Below are 16,946 nucleotides of genomic sequence, written 5' to 3'. Positions count from 1 at the left end.
TTATTTCACCCTTGCCCTTACTGCTGCCATTTGCTTAACTGTCACTCTGACAATTGTGGTTTTCTTATGCAGTCATTTCCCAATACCACCTTGCATGTCATCTCCCTAAGGAGCCATAAAAACCATGCAATTAAATGAGGCAAGCAAAATAATTTCCGAAAACATTTTATTGAGAGCTCATATACATGTAAATGCCACAAGGACGTCAGAGGGCCAAAATGCAGTGCAGGAGGCATTGGATACAGGGTTAATATGGGAGAGGCTAGTAGGTGTAATTGGAAACAGGACACTAAGCAGCACATGACCAGGTAGTGCAGGTAGAGGTGATTGGGTGCAGTGTGCATTGGTCATGATGGAAGGGGCTGGACATGTTGAGCAGGGTTGATGCACTATAGCCTTGTAGTGCGAGAGGTGTTGCAGGAATAGGAGGCTGAGCATGGGTGCATTTCAGGGCAGTGTCCACCATGGATGGAAAATGGCAGTGGACTGTGTTGAGCATGATAGTTGGCAGTGAAGGGTCAATGGATCAAGTGATGAGGTTGAGGGGGCGGGGGAAGCACATGGCCCAGGTAGTAAGCTGGGCAACCCGCAGGAAACAACCATTCAGGAACAGTTTGTTGAGGAGATTGGTCCGTGGGTCTTACAAATGACATCTGCACAGAAGACAAGCATATATCACAGTAAGATCTAAACTCACCTTCTCAACACTTATCCAAACACATATTTGAAGTCTGGGTGCTCTATACGATTGAGTACAAAATACAGAACCCCGCTATAGTAAAACCTCTGATAAAGTAAAGTGAAACTGAAGTCCCAGTTCATCTTCCATAGGCAACTGTACATTTTCCCCCTTTATAGTAAAGATGTTTTTGGTAAAAATCGGTTAAAGTGCTTCTGGCCATGGCGACGACACCCGCGCACTACCTAGAGTCGCGAAGCCAAGACTTTTTGTATTTGAAAACAGAACAATAACCCCGAGTGTTCGTTTAGGTGGCTTTACTACTAGCCGTAGCAGCAGTCAGATGAAGCCTACTTTACAGAAGCCTTGGAGCCGAGAGGGAAAGCGCGCAGCGCGAAGAAGAAAAAAGTAAAGCTGTCTACAAACATAGCAAGGAGGCAGCGTGTTCCATTCAGAAAGTAAAGGAGTTAACGTGCAGCAAGAAATAGGGAAGGGAAAGAAATGGGTCAACATACACTGCAATGTGCAGTACAAATCATGAGGCAGTGGTGGCAGAAAGTGGAGGTGCAGCGAGTAAGGTCTTACAGCACTTGAGTGCCATAAGAATTTATCACTTATTGCCTTTTAAAAGACAGAAAGAGCAAAAAGGGACACCATGTTCATGCAAGGCTTTAGTTTTTACATGAAATCGAACTTGGTTGCATTCGTAATCACGTCTTCATGCTTCAAATGTACTTCCACAAGATGTAGAGAAATTTTATAATGAAAAAATTACACAAAGAGATGATAAAAGCGAGATGGAAGCTATTTAGGTTTTTTTTGCATTAAGCAACAAGACGTGTTCAGTAAGTGCCTATTTAACTACTAGACAGCACTTTCAGGACCATGTCATCACAGACCACTGATACAGTAAAGACCATGATATAGTAAATATTTTCGCTGGCCTCAGTGGCTTTACTATAAAGGGGTTCTACTGTATATATTGAAGGCCTATTGCCACACATTCTTCTTTTAGAGCACTTTGCGACAGATTTCTGGGCCTGCAAAGGCATGCAGCATCTTATGACGTAGGGATGATAAACCTATATGCAAAATAATATCCATTCCAGATACAAAAGAAAGATATTTGGAAGTAAAAACCTGCTTCCGGCAAACCGATAACTTCAGGTAGATGCTTAGTGTTCATATAGAATTACAGTTCCTGAAAATCTGACGGTTCAGGCTCCAGAACTTTCAATTTTTAAAAAATTCTTAAACATTCCTGCAATACACAATATGGATTACTAAGCATGCAAGACTGGATGATATTAAAGAACACATTAAAGAATATTTTTCTGCAGTACACCAGTTACAGGCATGCATACATTACTGCGGCCAGAATAAAGAAATAATTGCCCTGACAGAGTCAATCAAGCTATCTTATATCAGCTAACTGAGGGAGATGTGTAGATCGCAGATATTCTCAAGGCTGTGTACGCATATAATATTCTCAAGATAACCGTACCATTTCAAGTTCCAGCTTTTTAGTTTTCACAGCTTTATTGCTTGCTGCATTCTACTATAAACAATTGCCTTAATTGTAATGTACCAAGGAATAGTTTTCATACAGTGCTCATTATAAATTAAAGATACCAGAACAACATGCACAAAAACAAGAAAAAAAGAACGGGACAGAGCGCCATTCACAACTGATTTATTGTGCAGAATAAAGTACATATATATCTCACTGCCGGCATATGCGCAAAGAACCCATTCAGCATCATGTAGTTTAAGATAAGATATGTTCAAGAAGCCCATGCCTCATACCACAGCCTCTTTCTCTGAGAAAGCATTTCTTGAACATAGCTTATGTTAAACTACATGATGCTGAATGTGATGTAGCTGAATGTGTTCCTTGGGCAAGTGCCTGCAGTGAGATATATATGTACTCTGTTCTGAACAATAAATCAGTTGTGAGTGGAACTCTGTCCAGTTTTTTTCTTGTGTGCGTGCATTGTTTTGGCGCCTTCAGTTTATAATAAATAAACACGAACAAGCCCAACAAGAAGTTCTAGTAATCATACAGTGCATGCTTGTTCAGCTAAAATTATTACAGTCAGCCTGCAATGAGCAATTGAGCAAGTACTAGAAATTTACTTTGCATAGGCAGGAAAATGTCATGCTAGCTGATAAGGAAGTACAATAATATTGTACTTCCTTATCAGCTAGCAGCCTACCAGGTATGCATTTTCCCTCATCACAGCTAATCATATGGCCATACCATCGGCAACCTTCCACGTGCAAGATTATATTCAGTTAGGCATACATGGGTGATTTTATGTCCAGGTAACAGGTGTGGTGCTCGGGCATCTGATTTCTTAAAACCAATTCATAGTAGTTGTTGGTATAGTGAATAGTAATCTGCCTGAATATCTGAGGCCAAATATTATTTTCATTGCTTAAGCACACCATAAAATACAATGCTTGATGTGACTATGGGATCATAAAAAAACGATACATCTAGCATGACAGTGATTTTTCACTTTCATCCTATCACAATAAGTTCCTTGAAAAACCAGTTTAATCCTGAGCTGAAAAGTTGTTTCGCATACATTTTATATTTCAGTATCTATAAAATGTTGCTATTTTGTGAATATATTTCAAAACCAAAATTTCTTAACAGACTCACAAATTGTTTTTTTTTTCAAAAATGGACAATATTTTGTACTCAAATTAAAAATAAGATTGTGTCTGGAGAAATAGTACTGTTTGCAGAACAAAACAGCACATACGCAAGAAAGCACCAATATCACTCAAATTTAATGTGCAATACACGAAATGAGAGTTCACCTAAAATTACAAGTACAATAGCCCTGTTTACATGGACTCGACAGCACCGAGTTGAATCAGCGTTGAGTAAGCAAGGTCATCATTCTCGACCCGGCTGATGTCTACATGAACTCGCTTTCTAGTGAGTAAGTATCGTAGCAGAGCGTTGCATCGAGATTCGAAGTTATTGTGCAAGTTCTTACTCGTATTTGATCCCATTGCCTTTTACTATCGAGAGCTTCGATTATTTTTTATCGTTGATGAGCGCTAAAAAGCATTCATTTCGAGTGACACTCGTCGCCGCTCCAGAGGCTTTTTCATAGCCCAGAGTTCCCCATAACTAGACTCCCTGACTGGACAGCGTCTACATGCCTTTAGATAAGCGGGTCAAGCGAATTAACCTACCCCCTGCAAGCGAGTTAACGCAACCCGCTCCGCGGCCTATTTTACTCGACCCGACTGTGTATACAAGAACCCCACAACTGATTTTTCACTCGACAGATGTACTCGACCCAATACTGCCGAGTTCATGTATACAAGGGTGGAACGCACGTGTAACAAGTAGCAATGCTGCTAAGAATCCAATCTGCTTTCTTCTGGCTCCCCATCCAGTTTTCTAAAAAAATATCTTGTCTGACAAAGGAGGATATTTGGAGTTAAGCAGCTAAGCAACACAAGATCCATATGCTTGCCCTAACGCATGACTCCTCAATGCACTTACAGTTGCAATTTGCTTGGTCATGTGGCAGTTCACTAAACCGTCTGACTAGACATGACAATCAAAAAAATAATCGGCGGATCATTTCTACTTTTATTAAGACATGCAAAAGCTTTTTGGTTGACATAGCATTCAGAGACTGCGGGAGTTTCGCAGTTTTATACGTCTTATTTCGTTTGGCAGTTGCAAGGGGATGTAGAAGAAGAAATATGAGTAGGGAATATAAGGGGTGACAACATCCCGAAATGAAACTAATGGACCAATGATGCACACTGCGTATCTTAAGTGACGTCACTGGTAACATCAAACACAGAAAATCGTCCTTGAGTATGACAAGGAGGTGAGTTGGTTGTGGGCAAGTAGTTGGTAAAGGGCAGTCCCCCTGAGAGGTAGGCGGCAAGATCACTGCCCACCCATTATGGGGAAAGCCCTGGCAAGCATGCAGGCTAAGGTGCACATATATAAGAGCAATAAAGGCCCAAGGAATGCACGCCTGAATGAGCAGCTGCACTAATAATTTCCTTTTTTCTTGCAGCCCACCCCTCCTGCACTGTAAGCAAGTCTGCTCTGTTTTCCGAACACAGAAGCATATGCAAAAACAAACAGAATGTCCTCTAAAATTTACAAAACTTGCACGAGTATTGCATGATGATATCCTTTCTGCAAATGTCTTGCTCTAGGGTTACAGAATAAATTCATTGCAGCTGCGAATAAAGCGAGTTGGGAGCTAATGGCAAATCTCAATGGCTTGGGGAGAGAATTAATGATAATTGTCACTTTGAGCAAAGTAAATAGCCTGGTTTAGATCAAAGTAATATTACATCTACATGACTGAAGCCAGTGTAGGCAACCAGAAATGTACAAGCAGTCAGTAACTGCATGTCTGTATGAACAAATACATACAGTGCAGGCAGAACCTGAGCAATACTTAATGGCTTTCTTCTCTGAAACCTCAATACAGGGTTCCTGCGAATTCTTGTAATGCAAGCATAATCAAGTATGCTAAATATTCCATCACTTAAAGCACCTGCTCTCCCGTGTTACGCAAATGACAACTACTTCGTCAGTTCAACAAGCTATGTCTGTTATTGTGCTATTACACCACAGGTTCGCTCAATCATGCCTCAACTTGAAATAGTCACATACTGTTGAAATAAAGCAACGAAATATAGCACCAGCTATTAAAGCACTGCCAGGGACATGAAGGATATTATTTTCTGCATACTGTGGGCAAGACTTCTGAACAAGTAAGTCTTGAGCTAAAAAGCTAGAAAAAGTCATATAGCATGCAATCATATAGCGAAAAGCCAGCAGAGCCTTTTTTAAAGCCTTTATATAAAGCAAAACAAAGGCAATGTGTCATACCTACCGAGGCAATGCTTCCTTACACACAGCATGTTTCATGGCAAGGCTCCCACAGTTGTTGACAGGTTATGCAGCACCAAAACGATGATGATGATGTCTGCCTCACATTCACGCAGCACTCCTTTGATGGCAGATGATTGCTTGTGCAAAAGCAGTGCGATGATACAAGTGGAGCAGATGGACTGCGGGCGTTATAGAGCAAAGAGCCCTAAATGCAAGGAAAGAAAGTCTCCATTAAATCGATGCCTTTAAATCATGATAAAAGCATACCACGGCTCTTCTCTGTTTAGTTAATCTATAATTTCAATTGAAAGCAGTCTCAAAAAAAGTACTAATTGCAACTCTATGTTACACATGGTATAACATAGCTGTGCCAGGGCGGTGGGGCGATCAGTTAGCATAACGACCGGAAAATGCATACTGATGTTTCATGCAGTCTTGATGCTGGAGCAAAGTGTCATGGTGCGGAGAACAAAATTAAAAGCATGCACGGGCGCCAAACGTGTGCTACACAACCGACGCGACTAGAGGTGGGCACGGCCATAAATTTTGAGCCCGACCCGGGCTTCATGCTACAAACCCGAACCCGGCCTGGAACTGAAATTGTCTGAGCCCACCCAGCGCTCACACTGAAGGCTCCCGCCCTGCTGGACATGCTATAACAGACCGGTTGCGAAACCTACAAGTCGGCTTCCCTATGAGGCAGGAATTCATGCACAGTGGCGACAGAACCTGATTCAGGGATAATAGTTAGGTGCAGTACATGCATCTACCACAGTCCACGCTGCTTGGGATGCAGTTCCCCACGCACAGGCCATTGTCAGAGAAAGGTTTTCAGGCATTCTTAACACTGGAATAAAGGGGGGAGCACTGTCACCCTAGGGGTGACAGTGCTGTGACGAATGGGCAAGAGGTGCGGGAATTACCCTTCCCGTCAGGCGATGTGCTAGCACTGTACCCAACTATTACCCCAAAGTCTATGCCACCATTGTGCAGGAATGTCTGCCGCACCGGGAAGCTGACGTGTAGGTTTTGCAACTGATCTATTGCAGCTGAAGCAACGATACAGAAAGAAAAAAATAGGTCACAATCCCTGGCGATGCATCGCGCGACGACGACGATAACGCCTGTCGCTGCCGCTAGTGCACATCGCACAGAGCGAAGGACCTCAGCGACAGAGACGCGTTTTCAGCCTTGGTTTGTTAGCGCCGCCTCTTCGTTTAGTAAATGAGTATAGTTACGCTATATCCAGTTTCTTGCACTAAACAGCAACACTGATGAAACTTCTTGAAAAGCGTCGAGCCCCCCTCCCCCCTCCCCCCTCCCCCCCCCCGCCCCCCCAAAAAAATGTTCCCAGCGCAGCGGCGTGCTACTATACCGCGATGCAGACATGATTGAAAGCAGTGGCGTTTTTCTGCAACTTTCGAAAATTAGCAATATCTAGCCACACTAGCCTTTTTTGTTTTGCAATACTACCCTACCAAGCTTTTACTAAACCGTCTCGATGCGCTCATATATGCACGGATCAGACGAAATGAGCGTCTGCAGGATTTTCGCTCATACCGGACAAGGGAAACAAACTTTGCATGCAAAAAAAAAAAAGAAAAAAAAAAACAAACAACGAAGGTGAGTACCCCAAAGCCTTTTGCGATTGGCTGCCTCGAGAGCTGGTTCCAGCATCATGAGCGATTTCTAAAAACCCAGAACCTGGGCGACAGCGCCGAGCGGCAATGCTTTAGCGGTCCTCAGCTCACTGCGCTTAGTGCTGCCGCGCTACTCATGCGGTTAGCGTTTTATCGCACCAGGCACGAAAATATATGCTTTTGCCCGGACTCCACCGACTCCGCCCGAGGTCACCCTAGGGAACCCGAGCGGCCGAGCCAAGTGACGGCTATACGCCGTTCCAGCCACTGTAACGCCGTGAATATCCGAAGTTGGCTTTTAGGGCTACGATGCTACGCAGTTGTTTACTTTGGGAAATCAGTACTCTGCAAAACAGCAACGGTTTAACTTGAAATAAGCTGCAAAATGATCGGAATCAAGTCGCGCATACTTGAGAACCACTTTTGAAAAGTTAACAATGTAAGAAATATGCTAAAAGAAGACAAATCTCCCTAGCACATGGCTTGTATACACTGCCTGCAGCAACAATGAAATGCAAGACAACGCTTGTAATTTAAAAAATGCTCAATCTAAGAGGCTAATATTTTGCTCCAATATACACAAACGCTTTATAAAACCTGAATGAAAAAATTTGAGAACTTACATGGAATATTTCTTGAAGAAAGAAGCATTTTCCGTGCGCGGTGCCACCGAACGTCGAGCCGAGCGAACGAGCGGCCGTTGGATGGACGGAAGAACGGAGCGTCCTCTTTGAAACAAAATACAACTGCCGCCGTCATGCCGGCTAAGCGATTGTCGCGTCATCCTTCGAGCTTTTTAGTAATCGCTTTTTCAGCAGATCGATGGTCTCGGTTTTGTACCCTCCGTTTAGCAAGCGTTTTCTAGATGACAGGACTTGATCAGCCTTGAACGATGCGCTGCTGTTGCTGCTCATCTATGTAGGGCTCTGTGCCAGCAGCGAAGCGCGTCGTCGCCCTGGAGAGGCGCCTAGCTGTTTTGTTTACAACACCCAAACCTGTTCAAGTTGTATTTTGTGAATGCTGTGTTCTGCTACGAATAGTTTGCTCACTTTTAGCATACCAACGAAAATGCTTTCATACAATAGTGCTCAATCGAGTGGAATATTTCAATCACCCTGAAATGAGGATTTGAAGCAAGTTTGTTGAAAATTATTGAGCTAAGCATCTCAGTACCACGACTTGCCACCTCTTTATAAGGTAGTTGCATACGATGCTTACATTTTTTCTCATATATCCGCACCGTCAGCATCATTCTATCTGCTAGATTAGTCGTTTGTTGGCCCGATTCATTAGGCGCTTGTTTCTTTCTCAGTTTAGTTTCTTGCGTACATTTTATTGGCCAAGAAAATGCGGTAAAAGCACATTTCTCTATGCAACCTGTTGTGAGAGCCCGGAAATGTTTGAAAGAAGTCTCCAGTCTGTTAGCGTTTGTCTTTTTATTACTGCGCAATTCCTTCCCCTGGGCGGCGGCCGTCCGCCCCTTGGACCCTGAGTGGTGCGTCGACCCGTCCACCGCTTTGGCGCACCTGCGTGGATTTCGACGCGCGCATGCAACCTCGGACCTTGCTCGCATCGCATGCGGTGAGAGAGAGCGATCGGGGAACGACAGGAGTGCGAAGTGCGCGAGGACGGGATTGAGCGGTGCGTCAGCACGGAGAGCAGGCGTTGGAAAACTGTGCGAACGAGAGTGTGCGAAACAAAGATGTGTCATTGTAATCCAGTTGTTAATATACCCATTGTACCTTTTCGTATTTTATTTGTGTTTCCAGTCTTTTCTTTCACATTTTTTTTTTCGTTCAAATGTTAACAAGTCAGTTTACATGTGGGTATCTTCTCTCCGTACACAATATTTGTAAAAAAATAAAAAAAACTACCTTCCCCGCGCATGCCTGTCTCTGTTCCACCACGGAGGTAGTTAGAGAATAAATAAGCTTTGATACCGAATTAAGCTTAATTGTAAAACAACGACTGCTTTATTTAGTTTTTGAACTCTACAGTTATTCCTTCTTGTCATATGTAGCGCAAGCATTGTATTGCAGTGAACGACGACGGAATCGCGAAATTGGGGGTGTGAATAAAAGCGGAGAAACGTTACAGACTTCTTTTTTTCGCACTTGTGCGAAAAAAAGAACAAACAAACGAGAAATTCTAAAATTATGCTATCCATGCACTTGGCATGGCGTCGAATCAAAGTTGTTCTGCTTAGCTGCCGCTCTTGTATACTGGCCGCTACACGAAGCTATTTTGTGTTCCTATGAAATTCAGTGTGACAAAGCCCCCCGCGGATATATTTCGCGTTTCAAGTTCTTGTGAAATGTGGAAGCCGGCCCGCCGCCGTGCCGCGGGCGACTCTATAGCTGGCTCTGCGATCATTTTTGCCACTGCAGTGATTTGAATATTCGCGGCTTGTTTAGCAAATAGCTGGCGTACTCGTTTGCCGAATGAGTGTTTCAAGATAATCATAGAGCATTTACCATTACCGTATGTGTGCGATATTCCATCAGTGATTAATGCGCCATGGTCATTGTAGTCGTATTTTTTATTTTACACGTATGGAATGGTCTACTCTTGCAAAGCCTAAGACGTCAGTTACGCTAGCTGCACGTATGTCAAATAGGTATATGAAAGAAATAGAGCCTTAAAGTATAGCGGCTGACGCACTGCGTCGTAAATTCCCGCCCGGGCGGCGGCCGTGTGCACCTTGAACCACACGTGGAGCGTCAGGGCCTGCGTCTTGGATTGCATCGTGCAGCGTGTAACCCGACAACCCCACCTGCAGAGCGCATCCACTCGGTCAAGTCGGCGCCGCTGTTGCTGGCGCCGTGCCTCAATGTTTTTCTTCCCTTGTTTGTGATGTTTTCAATGCACCCTAGCAAGCAGCGAACAGAGCGTCCATATTTCGGCGCGAGTGAGTGCCCTCAGTGGACTGGAACAGAAGTGCGCGGTGTGCCGTCGACAACAGCGGACGCTTGAGAAAAAACAAATGTGCGAACGAGTGCGATGAAGAAAAGTGAAACTGTAACCCAGTTATTTGTTTCAGCATAACCTTAATATTATTCATACTGAGATTGTACGTGCAGTGTTTTCTCTCCATTTTTTTCTAATACTTCACTTCTTAGAGCGACAACGAAGCAGGAAGCGTCGATACGATTTGCCATATGTGGGAACGTTCATGCATGTGCGGACCGACGTTTAATTTACCGCTCAATAACCCAGCTTTAATTTAGATCACCATTGTTGAATCGTTTAAGCGAAAGTATGTGCTGCGATGCTTCGTATTCGTATAGCTTGAACGGCCAAGTGTATTTTTAAAGTGTATTTCGATGGAAGCGCGCTCGCCATAGTCGATCTGAGTCACGTACGAGCCTTAATAGGCCGACGCTTATCGCTCATTAATTGCATCGCACTGCATGCGTGTCCTGCGGTAATCGTCTGTTTGAAGCCACTGTTGTTAAAACTGATACACTCGGGGGCAAAGAAATTTGCTAAAACTTTTGGAATTCTCTTCACCCAGAGCAGCAGGAATCGCCACGGGAGCAGCCATGGAAGAACCTAGACCATTGCCGAATAGAATACAAAAAATACCCAAGCAGCACACCAGCATTGGTCCAACAATGGTTCATCACTGGAAAAGAATGGCATCAATATTGGACTGATATTGGCATTTGGGCCTTTTACTACATTCTCCATTCTTGGCCCATCTTTCGTTCCAAGATTGGTCCAGTGTTCAACCAAGCTGGAGCCACCAATGTAGGCACAATATTAGACTTTCCATTCATGCACCATGATTCTTGCCAATACTGTCCAGCATTATACCATCATTGTATTACCAATATTTGTTTAATACCAGCTATTCCATTGATGGCCCATTGACAATGCCAATATCATACCAATGGTTAGCCATTGCAGGTGCACTGGCTACTCCATTCATGCCGCATATTGTCGATACCAATATTAATCCAATGGTTTATGCGTACACCGGCTACTCCATTCATGTGCCATTGATGATGTCAAGATTACACATTTTGTGGCACTGCCTGTGCAGGCCATAAAATGCAGCCTTTTTCATTCTAGCCATATTCGTGACAGCACATCGAACTTGCTGGGACAATTATGGCCTTTCAAATAGGAGTGGCCATATAAATTCAAATTGTCGCTCATGAGCAACCAGTAGATGTTCACAAAACAAGGGCATGGTTCACAAAAAGATAATATTTATTGCAATTGTTACTATAGACGGCAGTTGTTACTAGCCAGCGCTGAGGGCACACACAGCAGCAGTTAGCGGGGCAGTGGCAGGGTTGGTCAGGGCAGGGCGGGCTCTCGGGAAGTGGAAGTGGCCAGGGAGCTGGAGGGCACACTCATAGGCGTAGTGAGGGGACTGACCCTGCAATTGCATTCACAGGTGGCATGCCTGGTTCGCCAGGGGAGGTTTCAGCATAACGCCTTTTTCTTCCACCCCCCTTGTCACAGGAACCAGGCAGCCACCTGCGAATAAATGCGTGTGCCTCCAAATCGTCCACCCCAACTTTTTCGCAAATGGCACCTGCACAAAAACAATGAGAAACAAAATTTACAACACTATTACGAGACATATAAAATCGCGTGCATTATTTTAGGAAGATGTAGAAAATTCCAGGATTCATGTACCGAAATTTATGGTCAATGAGAAACACTATACTGATGAGTTCCAGATTAGTTTCAGCTGCCTTGGGTTTATTAGGATGAAAGACGCACATACATTGCATAGCATGTGCCCTGTTGCATTTTGATCGCCTCCACAGCAATATGGCTGAGACAGCCAGTGTTTCATCCCACACTAGGAATTAGTGCTTGATTGTTGGCTGTCTCCGCATATGACTGGCGCGCTAGTTTTTTGCCGCTCCTACGCTTTCTGCGATGTGCAAACAGTTTATACAAAATATCGTTACCAAGAGAATGTTCGGCAACCATTTGCATTTTCTTTAAATGGCTAGATATAATATACACAAGCGATCTAAGCCCACGACTGCTGCACTGGCCGCTGGTTAGCTGATATACGCTTTTGACTGGTTTTGTGGGTAGTTCACTTAAACGGGAGCTCACTTAAACGGGTAGCTCACAGGTGCATCATTTTTACGCATATACTGCTTGTCCAAGCAAATTTTATCCAAGCCATAAAGAAAAAACATTTCGGAGGCAGGCAAAGGAAACCAGATATATATTGCTGGAAGCTACCTTGAGCGCCACAGAAAAGGTTTTGTTTGGAATCCTTATTGACATTATTTACCGAAATTACTGATTAATCACTTACACAATAAATGGTGTTGCTACTTTGAAGAGTACCGGCACAATCCACGTTTGATTATTTGTGATAAAGAACCCTCACGTCTGCATTTTGAACGCCAGATACAATAGGAAACCACGAAAATACAGAAATCTGATTCCCGGACAATACAATTGAGGACTTGGCTTGGCTCGACAGCCCTGTGTAGCGTTAGACCTATTGCCTATGGTTTCTTCGTCCGCGCCAGCACATCGTCCAACAAGACTGTATTTGTATTTTACAGCTGAAAAATACTGTTAAACTCATTTATATCCTTACCGCTTTGTAGTCATTATCCGCATTGCAAAGTTCGGCGCGCTCATTGTACCTCGAGCCTTCATGTGCGCCAAAGGGCCGACGCGAAGCAACCATCGCCAGCATATCACCCTTACTCATGCATGGGGCTAGCAATCATAGCGGCAGGTTGTTTTGTCCGCTCAAAATCATGTTGTGAGCAGCACAGTTGAGGTGCGCGAATGGGCTGGTAACGGTTTCGGTATCTACATAACCCGGAATTTATCTGCAGCTGGAAAAAAAGGTACACATGAGATTTCTAACCGCAAATATTGAAACAGGGGTTTCCGAACGTGCTCACCGACTCTGTAAGTCCTATTTATTGTCTAAAGTGAATATTTAGTACTTGAAGCGAATAACCTCACTTCCCCACGTACAAAATAAAAATTTTCTGCGCTGTCCTAAGTGGCTGCCAGCAATGCACCACCGGTTTCCATCGTCTGTTTCTAATGGTTTATTTATAACCCTTGGCTCAAGCTATGGGGCGCAGCAGGTGTAATGTAGCTTGAATAAAACCTGCAAGAGACCATATATATGGGTAGATTTGTAAGGTTTACAGATTTCACTTACAAATTCTACAGGAATCGCGTCACTGCGGCCTTCCTTTAAAATTGACACGTAATAGCGCTATATTCGTAGCTAAAATAAAGTACTCAACGCATTAATTCAGCTTAGCAAATGCAGCTGTAACAGAAAGTGAGGGCTGGCGACACCTAAGGTGTGCCTAGCTTTCAAATTTTCTTAGATGGCACAACCGTTCGAAATATGGAATATTAAAAAAAGCCCTTGATATTGGCTTTCTCACAGCACATTATGGGTGCCTTAGATAAGAAACATAATCGAGGTCCCATGGCCATCTTTCGTTTCCAATGAAATTCTTATATGTGGTGGGCAAATATCTAGACACAAAAGAATTAACCTTAGTTTTTCAAGATACGCGTAGTTTCCTCGAAAAAAAAAACAATTGTATGGTGTATCTCTAGAGGTAGAAAACGCTGTTTTTGCCATTTCAAAATGTTGCAAGTTTTGATACCATGATTTTGTCATCTGCTCTTTTTTACTCACTAAATATATGCAGGTTTTATATTTACAAACACATTAGAAACCTATTTTGTTTTTGCAGTTGTGTTATTAAAAAATCGCAAACTTTTCTTCAGGAGCGATACGCTGCAAAAATATTCATTTTTAACCTTATGTACTGGCATATGATGCATTAGGTTGGTTGCACTAAATATGTTTTCACTTCCTGACGCATGTTCTTAATTCCAGGCAGTATCTGGAGCTCCAGACCACTAGGTGTGTTCTCCACAACGCATCAAAATTGCTCAGAATTCGAGAACAGCAGTAAAGGGCAAATTTGCTGCAATTAAAAAAAGATCATCTTCGATTTTCATTCAAATCCCTCTCAAAAATCTTCAGTACCTCAAAAATATCACGGACTAAAATGTGTTGCGTTATACTGTTTAAAAATATAACATTAAATATTAAACCGAGTGCTTGTGCTGATAATGGCCAAACTCAGCCTGCATTCTCGCAAGATCCAATAATATCTTGGCACAGAAACTATTTCTCTACATTATCTAGGTTCCATTCTTTATTTCTGAAAAAAATTGAAGCTCTAGATTTGTGTGTGTATCTGCATATTATTTTGAAATTGGACAAAAGTAAGAAAATGGTAAAATAAGGAAAACTGATTAGAATTGAAGAAACGGCCGCAACATCAATTTTTATCAAATCTGTGGAAACAATGCAAAGTACTTTGTTAATTTCAGTCAGTAAATATATTGAATTCTGCAAAATGTAATATTAGAAAAATAACAATGCTTGTTTTTGTTGTATAGATGTGCTTATATGGCTCCCCCTTATGGAATAGGCATCAGAACTTCAATTTAGTATTTGCTGAATTTAGTTACATTTTACCTTAAGTAAAATTTGAAACATTGTCAGCGCTTATACACCGTTTTTGTGCTTCTGGAACAAATACTTAATATAGCTTAAAATGGTATTAATTCACTATTTCTGTCAATTTCATGGCAGAACGCAAGTGAAGGCTGAACTTTTTCTCTGTCCTGCATTCTTTTTTATTGCTAGGTGCAATAGTATTCAATCTAGGTTATTAATATATTATTCCATTTCTCAGCTTTGACCACCACTAACAATACTATATTTTTGAAGATGATTTTTCAATGTGTAATTTTTATAATTACAATCATAAGCAAATCGCTTTCCAGCATAATTCTTTTGGTGGCGTTACAGAGAACACACATAGCAGCTTAGAGCTCCAAATTCTGCCTTAAATTAACAATATGACCTGCGTAATAAACACAGAATATTTCAGTGCAAACAACGCAACACGTCACGCCAGTATGTAAGGTTGAACATTAACATTTTTGTAGCGCGTTGTTCTTGAAGCAAACTTTGCGATTTTTTACTAAATAAACTGCATCAATGAAACACACTTTTAATACTTCTTATACAAGTAAACGTTACCCAAATGCGGTGAGTAAAAAACAGCGGATGACAAAATTTTACGTTTCTACGACAAAAACGGCGTTTTCCAGCTTTAGTGATAGGCGTTTTTTTTTTTTTCGAGAATACTACGCCGCATCTGGCAAACCTAAGGGTCATTCCTTTGTGTCGAGACATTAGCCCACGACATATGAAAATTTAATTAAAAAAATGGTCATTGCACCACGATTACTGTTCCTGTCCTAAGACATCCATATTTGTTTTCATTTCGCCTCTTCAACAGGCTGGTTTAGCCAATGCGGTGAATAAAAATATCATCGCATATATTAAAGATTTTCGCGCTATATGTTATACCTACAGCTACCTATATTGTCACAACTGTCATACATTATTTGTAGCTGAAACATCACAAAAGGGATTCGATTGCAAATTGTTCGCTAGTTAAATAGACGTACGAGATGACACGTATACTTTGTAGAATACAATTTAGGAAAGAGCAGATACAAACTACAGGCGAATAATGCTATGATATGGAGCATATGTATTACTCCGGTTAACAGTAAAAAAATCAACTTTTAACATATTAATATATTCGACAAACTATTGCATGCTCACATAGGAACACAATTAATGAGCTCATCCACGCATCTAATGTCTATGGGCATTAGATGTGTGGATGACTTCGTTTTATTCCAATTCGTGCGTCACTCAAAATAATTGAACAAGAAAAAAGTTAATGTCTACACAATTTTCAGTGAGTATACCACAAATTATACTAAGGTGCTTCATATATGTCACATCACCTAGCAAGTGAAATGGGATAACAGAAGTAATCAGACTCTAACCCTGATCAGCATTTCGCTTTTGCGCCATCTTCGTAAGTTTTTAGGCAGGCTTTTCCACTGATTATCCTCTTCTTTATACCCCTGCCACCCACAAGACACAAATCTTCTGGGGGTACCGAACTGTTGGTTTTCGCACGAGTGATACAACTTAATCGATCCATTTATACGTAGAAAACACTCTCGATGCGCACCTAAAAAAAATGAAAGCATGTATGTGTAGGCGAAATCATTCACCGGCGATTTAATAATATGATTTGAACAATAAAATCAAAGGATCACACTCGAAGTAACAAAAAAGTGGTGGAGAGATAGGAATTGAAGCAATGAAAGGCGGTTGCTTTCTGCAAAAAGCCAATAGCAAGAGGTCCACCGTCTATAAGAATAAGCAATAAAAATAAGGCATATTTAAAGGTGCATGCAGCAGTTACAGTGATGCAGTGCTACCTTTTTTTAGGCAGGCTTTTCCGCTGATTTTCTTCTTCTTTATTGCCCTTCCAACCACAGGACACATATCTTCTGGGGGTTGTCGGTTTTCGCACCAGTGATACAACTCAATCGATCCATTTCTACGTAGAAAACGCTTTCAATGCGCATCTAAAAAAATGAAAGCATGTATGTGCAGGCTAAATCATTCACACATGATAAAACAATATGATTTGAACAATGAAATCAAATGATCACACCCAGAGCAACAAGAAAGTGGTGGAGAGATAGAAATTGAAGCAATGAAAGACGGTTGCTTACTGAACAAAGCCTATAGCAAGAGGTCCTGCGTCTATAAGAATAGGCAATAAATTAAGGCACGTTTATAGGTGCATGC

General features: G+C 42.1%; 2 long non-coding RNA genes across 3 annotated transcripts; both read right to left on the bottom strand.

The window, feature by feature from the left end:
* Positions 1-7,919, bottom strand: LOC146187108 (uncharacterized). Its single transcript, XR_014707904.1, has 3 exons — positions 7,837-7,919; positions 5,575-5,778; positions 1-653 (listed from the first exon to the last, which is right to left on the bottom strand). It is a non-coding gene; the product is annotated as an uncharacterized LOC146187108 (long non-coding RNA).
* Positions 7,920-11,410: 3,491 nt separating this feature from the next.
* Positions 11,411-16,708, bottom strand: LOC146187107 (uncharacterized). Of its 2 annotated transcripts, none has more exons than XR_014707903.1 (2): positions 16,571-16,708; positions 11,411-11,759 (listed from the first exon to the last, which is right to left on the bottom strand). It is a non-coding gene; the product is annotated as an uncharacterized LOC146187107 (long non-coding RNA). The 2 variants fall into 2 exon arrangements; XR_014707902.1 differs by lacking the exon at positions 16,571-16,708 and adding an exon at positions 16,127-16,256.
* Between the last annotated feature and the right edge of the window lie 238 nt (positions 16,709-16,946).

Source organism: Amblyomma maculatum, chromosome 6, assembly GCF_055883805.1.
Source record: "Amblyomma maculatum isolate TAMU_Amacu chromosome 6, ASM5588380v1, whole genome shotgun sequence".
NCBI classification, from domain to species: domain Eukaryota; kingdom Metazoa; phylum Arthropoda; class Arachnida; order Ixodida; family Ixodidae; genus Amblyomma; species Amblyomma maculatum.
Note: the sequence above shows the minus strand (reverse complement) of the source record. Positions and strands in the feature narration are given on the sequence as shown.